We start from the raw sequence: 10,248 nt of genomic DNA, 5'->3' as shown, positions 1-10,248 counted from the left end.
GGCAAGAAAACTGAAGTGGGTTGCCATTTCCTTCACCCATACTGAATATACTCTTTTACATAAAGTATTTTATGGAATTACATTTTCTTGATGATTCTATTTGATATATGTAGTTACTATTCATTTGTTTCACTGTTGAATAATATTTGCTGTATGAACATAAACCAATTTATTGTAATATCTTGTGCTATCTTCTTAATATCATCTATAAATCTAGCAGATGCTTTTTCTTATCTGTTGATCATAAAGAAATCTTACAAGGCTGTAGGTGTGGGTTAAGGCAGCAGGGGCAAGTCAGCAGAATGTGCTGCTATGTAGACATTTAAACCATCTGCTCAGTCAGCTTACTTGGGCGTTTGTAGACTTGCTTTAGTTTGACATTTTTGTACCATTTCCACTTGGTTTTGAATTACTGCTTTGCACGACTGAACTAAAACTGGGTAGATCAGTTGGAAAAAACAATCCATGACATGTTTCAAGATCTCTGGATGCTGTCCGGTCAGATACTCAGTCTTTTGCTAGGCCCAGTAACAAGGATAAAACCAGGATACAGTTTTACTTCTATCCCTTGGGGTCAGCAGTGTGATTCTCCTATTTGGCTTGGCTAAAGGCTCTGTGTGAAGAGTTGACTCATTGGAAAAGACTCTGATGCTGGGAGGGATTGGGGGCAGGAGGAGAAGGGGACGACAGAGGATGAGATGGCTGGATGGCATCACTGACTCGATGGACGTGAGTCTGGGTGAACTCCGGGAGTTGGTGATGGACAGGGAAGCCTAGTGTGCAGTGATTCATGGGGTCGCAAAGAGTCGGACATGATGGAGCGACTGAACTGAACTGAAAAGCTCTGTACAGAGCCCTCTTGCCCTGGACAGTTTAAGTGTCGTTTGAACTTGCTGGGTCATAAAATCCAATTGATAAACATGTTTCACTATGGTCAGACTTCACGTCATTTTCTTTTACTTTAAGCCCCATAACTCTCAGACTTACAGTTACTTGTTTAATAGATCAGTACAGAACACTCAAATATGACTTTTGCCTTCGGAATCCAAAAGTGCGTAGTAAGTATTATGACTTCTTCAGTGCTAAGTGAGGCTGTGTATGACAGTTTTTCTTTTTCTTTTTTGCATTTTTCTTTTTTTTTTTCATTTCACATATGATATTTTATATGTTTCAATGCCATTCTCCCATATCAGACAGTTTTTCTTTGAAGGGATTTTGCTGGCACTCTATAGACCAATTAACCCCTAGAAATTTGACCATGATGCTGGGCCCCAGAAATGATACAGAGTTTATTTCCTTCTGGTACCAAAGCCTCCTAAAGTGCCTGTTACATCCTGCTCAGCAAATCAGGTTGGTGTGGTAACAACACAGGGAACTGGTGGGTGGCAGGGAGGTGGGGGATGGACAAGAAAGTGAACTAGTTCTCTGCAGGCCGATTATGGTAGAGAATATTAAAACTGAAATAGCTCTGAGGCAATGCAGTGAAGATGCACACGGCCCATGACGGGGGTAGGCTCTTTGCATGTCCTCTCCTCCACGCTGCTGATGCCTTGCCCACACTGGATATCCCAGGACTGTTTCCTTTCTTAAGATTCCTTTAGCACCCTGTACTGAGAAAGCTTAACATCAAGCTCATCTTGAAGGAGAAAATCCTCAGTGAGTCTGCTATTTGTCCCTGCCTGTACTGAAGGGGACATTCACAGCTGAGAGGCAATACAAGGAAAACTGACACAATAGGCATTTTGCTGTTTAGCAAGAGAGACAGAAAGGTTTTGTCAGTTGATGCCAGCTAACCTCTGTCATGCACCACTCTGCTCCTAGCACAGTGGGCTCAGGCATGAACTAGCAATGGTGGCCAGGATACAGTCTGCATGAGCTCCCATTCGCCAGGGCTGTCTCCATGGAATGTTTTGCTTGCCAGCAAGAGACCCATGTTATACCTCAGGATGCTCCCATCCCTCAAGGAGACCAAAGAATTAATTGGTAAGAAATTGAGTAGACCAGATTCCTTACATCTTGGAAGTCAGTGATTTGTCTAGATCTGATACATATTTCCTACATGTGTTTAACTTGCCTTCAGAGAACCTTAGCCAGCACCCCTCTGTAAGAGTTTATTGTTGTTTGATTCGCTGATATGTGATTTAACATGCCTCATACCAGGAACCCCTCTAACAAAGGAGCTGTAGCTGTGAGCACATGACTTGAGATCCGAAGTTCCTATCACCTACTCAACCACCCAGAAACTTCTGGCTTGATAAAGCAATGGAATGGATTGTAAAGGTGCAACTTGAATGTTATCTTAGGGATGATACTCTGCAAGGACAGGCCTCCTTCTCCAGGGCACAGCACACATTCTAACTAGCAATGATGAAAAATGCTCAGTCCTAATTAATCTCAGTGTAAGGAGCCAGAGCCAAATACTGGAAATAGGAGTGGACTCACAGACCATCATTCTCCGTAATCCACTTGGAGATTTTATGTTAACTGAATCCCCAACGCTTAAGTTTATAGAGAGCCTGGTTCCCAGGGAAGGAATGTTTCTATCAGGGGACACAGATTCCTAAGAAATTTTATTCCACGGTTGCCATCTAATCACTTTGGATTCCTCATTCCAAGAGACCAGTAGACAAGAAAAGAAATTGCTATATTGGCAAGGGTAATTGAGTCTAGTTCTCTGCTACAGACTGAAGAGGGTAAGAATGTATTTACCACTCAGATGATCTGGGTGTATGTCCTTCGCCATTTCTTTGCCCAGTTTTGATGGTGAGTGAATATGAGCAGCAGCTACAGCTGAAGGAGGGCTTAGTGAATAATGCTTAGAACAAGTGTTCGTCACCCCACACCCAAAGCACCTAAACCAGTAGATGCGGTAGCCAAGAGTGAATCGGGAATTGTCGGTAGAGTGGGAAGACAATGAATGTCAACTCTATCTGCAGGAACTGTTGCAATTGTGAGGGCTGTAATATGCCCACTAATTTTACCCAGGCAAATTCACACAGAAGAGATCAACTAGAGTCCAGGAGGGATTGTTTCCAGGTAGGGGGACTTATATGAAGCAGGGAGCTCCAAGTGTGGGTGCTTGTGGAGGCTGTGGGGAACCATCCCGAATCCAGGTTCTGCATCATTCCCCCAGCCACTGGGATTGTTGATTTCTGACAACTCACAGCTGAGGCCCATCTCGGCATGGCCCTCAGCCAAAGAGCTGGGCTTTGCCTAAGTTTATGGCGCCTTCTCAGAGGCAGCTGCCTTCAGTGACAGGTCAGAATGGAAGTAAAAGTGCCCAGCTTCCTTGCCTCAATTCAGGACCTCTCTGAAGGGCCATCCCAGTTCCAGAACTTGTACAAGATTGATAAAGCCCTCTCTTGCAATTGCATTTCAGTTCAATTTCTCCCTCTCAATCATGCTTCACTCCCTAACAATGCTTTTCTGGAGAGCTCTCACTATTAAATCTCATGAAGGCCGATCTTTTCATCAAAGTGTTTTCTCTGGGGTACCTGGACAAAAATAATGTCCCACAGTCTTGTACATTTTCGTACGTATATACTTTCTCATTGCTTTTGGTTTGTTTCAGTTTTTAAAAAACCTCATTCCTAGTTCACTGAAAACACTAGCACCTAGTTCTGCTGCTGCTGCTAAGTCACTTCAGTCGTGTCTGACTCTGTGCGACCCCATAGACGGCAGCCCACCAGGCTCCCCCGTCCCTGCGATTCTCCAGGCAAGAACACCGGCGTGGGTTGCCATTTCCTTCTCCAGCACCTAGTTCTACTTCACTTGTTTTCAGCTGCGTTCAGTCTCCTGTTCAACTCATCTATTAATTACTTAGCGTCAGATATTTTCTTTTTTTATTTATGAAATGTTCATTGGATTCCCTTTTATAGATTTTAATCCTCTGTTAAATTCTCCACTCTTTGATCTACTTTGCCCCTCTTTTTCTCCATGTTTTTAAACATTTAACCAGAGGTGTTTGAAAATCCTTGTTTGCCAACTCCAGTATTTGGCTCACTTCTCCTTTTCTCATGAGAGTTGGTCATATTTTCTTGTCTTCACACTTCTAGTACTTTCTTAATTCATGTTGGTGCTTTAACTCTTGAGGCTCTACATTATGTTATCTTCCTTTATTGATAAAGAGAGTGAGGATCGGAACTCCTGAATCCAATCAGACATTAATTAAAGTCGGGGCTGGGTTTCTGACCCAGCCCACTTCTGCAACACCCCTGCTTCTGTTTGCTGTGCTCCTTCTCTGCCTGCAGAGTTTTGATTCTAAGTCGGTATATCTCTGTCTCCTCCAGTTTGGAAGACTGCAGAAAATTCAGCTATATCCTTCAGAGACCTTAGCTCAGCTCTTTGGTCTTCCTGTTTATATTACTTCAAAATAGAACCTGTTCCTTGAAGGTAAGACTGGTGGTATATTGAGTTAGGTTACTTCCATCTGGAAATTCTACATTGCATTTAGGAAGCTTTCCACCTAGTTTCTCAGCTTCCTGTTTAGCACAAAATTTAGCAAATGTTCTTTGGGGAGAGCAGTTGTGAGTTTGAAACCTCCCAGGTTTCCAGTTTATCACACTAGTCCTGCAGAATCACTGAAATTTTGCTAGTTTCTCTTTTCTGTAGCCTGGTCCCAGAGTTTCCAAGCCGGAGCCTCCATAAACACCTGGAATCAGAAAATGCCTGCACAGGAAAGAGAAAAATCCCTGCTCAAAAAAAAAAAAAGAGAGTTTTTCTTCTTTCTGGAATTTGAGTTTGCTTCTGAAGTTCCCTGATGCTTTTAAAATATTATATTTATAATTTACTTGGCTTTGTCTAGTTTCAAAGCAAATGTGCTTTCTTGTTCTGACCTATTCTAAAACAAAACTCCCCTTGTGATTAGTTTTTAACTCCATTAATTATACATTGTTAATATTATGGTTTGGTAAGATCAAGCATTCAATGATTTATTTGAGTTAGATTCATTTATTACAACTCAGTTTTTTTTTTTTTTTTTTTTCTCTTATGGTCAACTTCTTTCTTCTTGAAGCCCTTTAGAAGTTCCTTTTAAGAAACATTTGTTGATGGTAATAATGTTAGTAAATGTTTGCATAAAAATGTCTTTTTTTCACCCCAATTCTTAAAATATGGTTAAATTGGATATGCACTGAATGTTATTTTTTTTTCTTTAAGATTTAATCCAACTCTCTCTCACCTTCCGTTGTTGAGAAATAAATTGGTGGTGTAATGTAAGCACTTTGTAAGTGGTTTTGTTTTTCTGTTGGGCTTTTAAATCTTTTTATACATGGTGTTTTTCAGTTTCCTTGGATGGCTCTGACTATAGATTTATTTATTTCATTGTGCTTAGGATGTATTTAGCTTCCTGAATCTAGGAGTCTTTTATTAATTCTGGAAAATATTATTATGTCTGAATATCCTTTTCCCCTTTTTCCCTCTAGCTCTCCTAGAAGTCCAGTGAAGTGTTTATCATATTGCTTCAATACATCTTCTAAATCTTTTACTTTCATCTGTATTTTGCATCGCTTCCCCTAAGTTTTGTTAGGGATAATTTCTTCTGACCTACCTACCAGCTTACTAGTTCTGTTTAACTATATGTGTTTCTGCTGTTGATTTGATTCAAAGAGATTTAAGTCTCCAGAGTTTCTGGTACTACTTCTAATTACTAAGATCAGGTTTTATAAACATATTTTAGAACACATGACTATCTTATTTTTAGCCCTTTTATATTTTATATGTTTTTTCCTGAGCTACATTCTAAATATTAGTTTCGTATCTTTCAATTCATTGATTCTCTCTTCAGAATGTAATTAGTGTTTAATCTGGAGTTTCTAAATTCAATATTGCATTTTTATTTATAGATATTACATTGAGTTCTTTCCAAATCTGCATGGCAAATTTAGAAACTTTGTTACTGTTTATTATAATTTTAGTGTATCATTTTAATATAGTATTTTCTTAATAGAAACATTTATATTATCCCTGTGATAATTTTAGTAATGGTAGCTTTTGCTTTTCTACTTCTGTAGTTTATTGTTTCTGCTCTCTTGTGCATGGTCGTTTGTCTCCTTACATGCTTTATTATTTTTACTTGTAATATCCTGGAATTATATCTTTGAGAATATTTGATTCTAGATTTAAAGTCTGTTTGTAGAGAGAGAATTTATGTTTCATCCTCAAGGTACCTGGGGACTCTCAAAAACTTTGAGACTATTCTAATTTTTTGCTTGGACTTATTTTTTTTCCCCACAACACCTGTGAATATTAATTTCAGCACTATATCCTATTGAGGGCAGGTATTCCAATTATTTCTCTCTGTGGAGTAAACTTTGTTTTTTTCTTGTTGGGTTATTTTAATCAAAATCATTAGGCTAAATGTAGTTAAAAATAAACTCCCAAATTTCAATGGCTTAACAGAATGAAGGTTTATGCCTCATGCCAAGTCTGATGAGAAAGGAGCTTTCCTCCCACATTTTTAAACATTACATTGTGGAATATGTTACCTCTAGAAAGCCAGGTCTGGAAATGGAGAACATCATTCCCACCCACATCCTACTTGCCAGCACGCTGTCACGCAGTCCCCCCACAACGGCAAGGAAGGCTGGGAAGTGGGCCTTCCTCTGTGCCCAGGAAGAGGAAGGATTATGGTCAACGTATAATATTGTTTCTGTCACATGCAGCAATGTTGGAAGCTGTTTGGGTGTCTAGCATTGTGTCGAAATCTCCATTCTGACTTTCCAACTTGCAGAGAACCTAAGCTTTCTCTCTAACACTTAGGCTCTAAGGCTTGTGGTCAGTTAAAATAACATCCTTGGGAATGCCACTTTTAGTGTTTCAGTGCTTTATGGGTTTGTACTGTGACAATTCTGGCTTCAGAGAATTTCCCTTATTTTTCTGCCAGCTCATCAGTGAATTTGTGTTAAGGTTTTTATTTGTTACTTTTTTTTTTTTTTAACTTTACATAATTGTATTAGTTTTGCCAAATATCAAAATGAATCCGCCACAGGTATACTTGTGTTCCCCATCCTGAACCCTCCTCCTTCCTCCCTCCCCATTCCATCCCTCTGGGTCGTCCCAGTGCACCAGCCCCAAGCATCCAGTATCGTGCATCGAACCTGGACTGGCAACTCGTTTCATACATGATATTTTACATGTTTCAATGCCATTCTCCCAAATCTTCCCACCCTCTCCCTCTCCCACAGAGTCCATAAGACTGTTCTATACATCAGTGTCTCTTTTGCTGTCTCGTACACAGGGTTATTGTTACCATCTTTCTAAATTCCGTATATATGCATTAGTATACTGTATTGGTGTTTTTCTTTCTGGCTTACTTCACTCTGTATAATAGGCTCCAGTTTCATCCACCTCATTAGAACTGATTCAAATGTATTCTTTTTAATGGCTGAGTAATACTCCATTGTGTATATGTACCTCAGCTTTCTTATCCATTCATCTGCTGATGGACATCTAGGTTGCTTCCATGTCCTGGCTATTATAAACAGTGCTGCGATGAACATTGGGGTACATGTGTCTCTTTCCCTTCTGGTTTCCTCAGTGTGTATGCCCAGCAGTGGGATTGCTGGCTCATAAGGCAGTTCTATTTCCAGTTTTTTAAGGAATCTCCACACTGTTCTCCATAGTGGCTGTACTAGTTTGCATTCCCACCAACAGTGTAAGAGGGTTCCCTTTTCTCCACACCCTCCCCAGCATTTATTACTTGTAGACTTTTGGATCGCAGCCATTCTGACTGGCGTGAAATGGTACCTCATAGTGGTTTTGATTTGCATTTCTCTGATAATGAGTGATGTTGAGCATCTTTTCATGTGTTTGTTAGCCATCTGTATGTCTTCTTTGGAGAAATGTCTATTTAGTTCTTTGGCCCATTTTTTGATTGGGTCATTTATTTTTCTGGAGTTGAGCTGTAGGAGTTGCTTGTGTATTCTCGAGATTAGTTGTTTGTCAGTTTCTAATGAGTATTCATGTGTTTTTCTTAGGTATTCTGTACCCAGAAGATTTCTTAGGACAGCTAGTCAGACAGACTGCTAAATATGAAAGTCAACCTCGATTTTTGAGTTTGTTTTGGCCCCAACTGATAGCCATACACTGTGATTTCTCATATGGAAGAAGAAACTGGGAAGTTTCCTCATTTTCAAAGCATCTGAAATGTTAGGGCTGCCAGATAACTGCTTTCTAGTCATGCTGCCTCTCTCAATTTTATACTTCATGTGAGTATCCAAGCTATTCCCAGACTAAGTTGTTTGAATTGTTTCCAAAAGACTGCTGTTATCTAGTTTTCATTTTAGTCAGTACTATGTCATCTTTCTCATTATACTTTCAAGATGTCCTTCAGGGACATTTAATCTGGGGAAGAAGAACTAATTTGATAACACAAGACAAGTTGATGCTTGAACAACATGGGTTTGAACTGCATAGTCCACTGATATGCTGATTTTTTTTTTTTTTCCCCTTAGTAGATATGACCCAAGTTAGTTGAATCCAAAAGTAAGGAGGAACTGTGGATACAGAGCTGACTATAAGAAATTATGAGATTTTCGACTATTCAGAGGTTTGGCATCCCTAAACCCCGATGTTTAAGGGTCAGCTGTAAATTCATAATTACCCACATTCCAGTTAACACTAATATAAATGACATCAAATATTGAGTTTATCGTTAGTATTAACATTTCCTTTTTTTAAAAACTAAAACTAAATAAAGTTCCTTTGTGGTAAAAACAGACTGAAGAATCAAGAATGAAGGGTCCAATCCAAGATTATCCTGTTGTGACCTGTCATAGATCATGAACTAATTCAAATGTTATCTTTAATTACTTGTAAAATTATTTTCTATTTTCTTCAAAGAAATGACTACTGTGGCATGGTTGATTTTATTTCGATTCCATTGTTATTGATCAAGGCTATATACATAGTGTTAAATTTCTTTTGCAAAAATAAATAAGGTTTAAGATTACTTTTCAAAATTTTTGCAGACTTTGAGAGGCAACATCAGATGAGCTCAGTTGAGGATTTTAGATTGAAATTAGCTTTAATTAATTCAGTGTCTTGATAGAATCTCTTGTGTTTTGTTATATTTCTAAAAGAATTTCAATTTGAAAAATTGTTTTAGCCCCGGTTTTCTTTCTGACTTTATAAACTAACTTCAGGAACTCTATCATAAATGTTTGCTAAACAGTAGAATCAGTACTATATCAGTTCAGTTCAGTTCAGTCGCTCAGTCGTGTCCGACTCTTTGGGACCCCATGAATCGCAGCACGCCAGGCCTCCCTGTCCATCACCAACTCCCGGAGTTCACTCAAACTTACGTCCATCGAGTCGGTGATGCCATCCATCCATCTCATCCCTGTCGTCCTCTGAATGAATTAAATAAACACACCCAGGTATTCAGCAACCAGATCAAGAAACAGAACTTTATAAGAACCCTAGCAACCTCTTCTATGCATCCTTCCTTTACAAGATAACTTTCCAAGCTCTTATCTAGCCTCTATAGTGTAGATTAATTTTACTTTCTTGTACATCATGTAAATGGAATCATTCTGTATATGGTCTTGAGCCCTCTGGTATTTTTTTTTCCCTTTATAAAATGTTAGAAGGAAATAACCCAGAAGAGTGAAAACATTATAATAAATCATAACTGATAGTATATTATTTAAAATATTTATTAGAAGCTATTGAGTACCCACAGTTTTCAGATTGTATACATTCATTAAGATAATAAAGATAATTAGATGTTCAGTTCAGTTCAGTCACTCAGTCATGTCCGAGTCTTTGCGACCCCATGAATCGCAGCACGCCAGGCCTCCCTGTCCATCACCAACTCCCGGAGTTCACTCAGACTCACGTCCATCGAGTCAGTGATGCCATCCAGCCATCTCATCCTCTCTCGTCCCCTTCTCCTCTTGCCCCCAATCCCTCCCAGCATCAGAGTCTTTTCCAATGAGTCAACTCTTCGCATGAGGTGGCCAAAGTACTGGAGTTTCAGCTTTAGCATCATTCCTTCCAAAGAAATCCCAGGGCTGATCTCCTTCAGAATGGACTGGTTGGATCTCCTTGCAGTCCAAGGGACTCTCAAGAGTCTTCTCCAACACCACAGTTCAAAAGCATCAATTCTTCAGCGCTCAGCTTTCTTCACAGTCCAACTCTCATATCCATACATGACCACTGGAAAAACCATAGCCTTGACTAGACGAACCTTTGTTGGCAAAGTAGTCTCTGCTTTTCAATATGCTGTCTAGGTTGGTCATAACTTTT

The 10,248-nt window shown here is 39.4% G+C and overlaps 1 long non-coding RNA gene across 1 annotated transcript in view; it reads left to right on the top strand.

Moving 5' to 3' along the window:
• The first annotated feature begins 823 nt into the window (after positions 1–823).
• The window catches only part of LOC112584643, a 489,459-nt gene continuing 480,034 nt past the window's right edge, over positions 824–10,248 (top strand). The window contains exon 1 of the long non-coding RNA XR_006550674.2: positions 824–4,392. This is a non-coding gene — a long non-coding RNA (uncharacterized LOC112584643). The remainder of the gene's footprint in view (positions 4,393–10,248) is intronic.

This window comes from Bubalus bubalis, chromosome 4 (assembly GCF_019923935.1).
Source record: "Bubalus bubalis isolate 160015118507 breed Murrah chromosome 4, NDDB_SH_1, whole genome shotgun sequence".
Lineage (NCBI taxonomy): Eukaryota > Metazoa > Chordata > Mammalia > Artiodactyla > Bovidae > Bubalus > Bubalus bubalis.
Note: the sequence above shows the minus strand (reverse complement) of the source record. Positions and strands in the feature narration are given on the sequence as shown.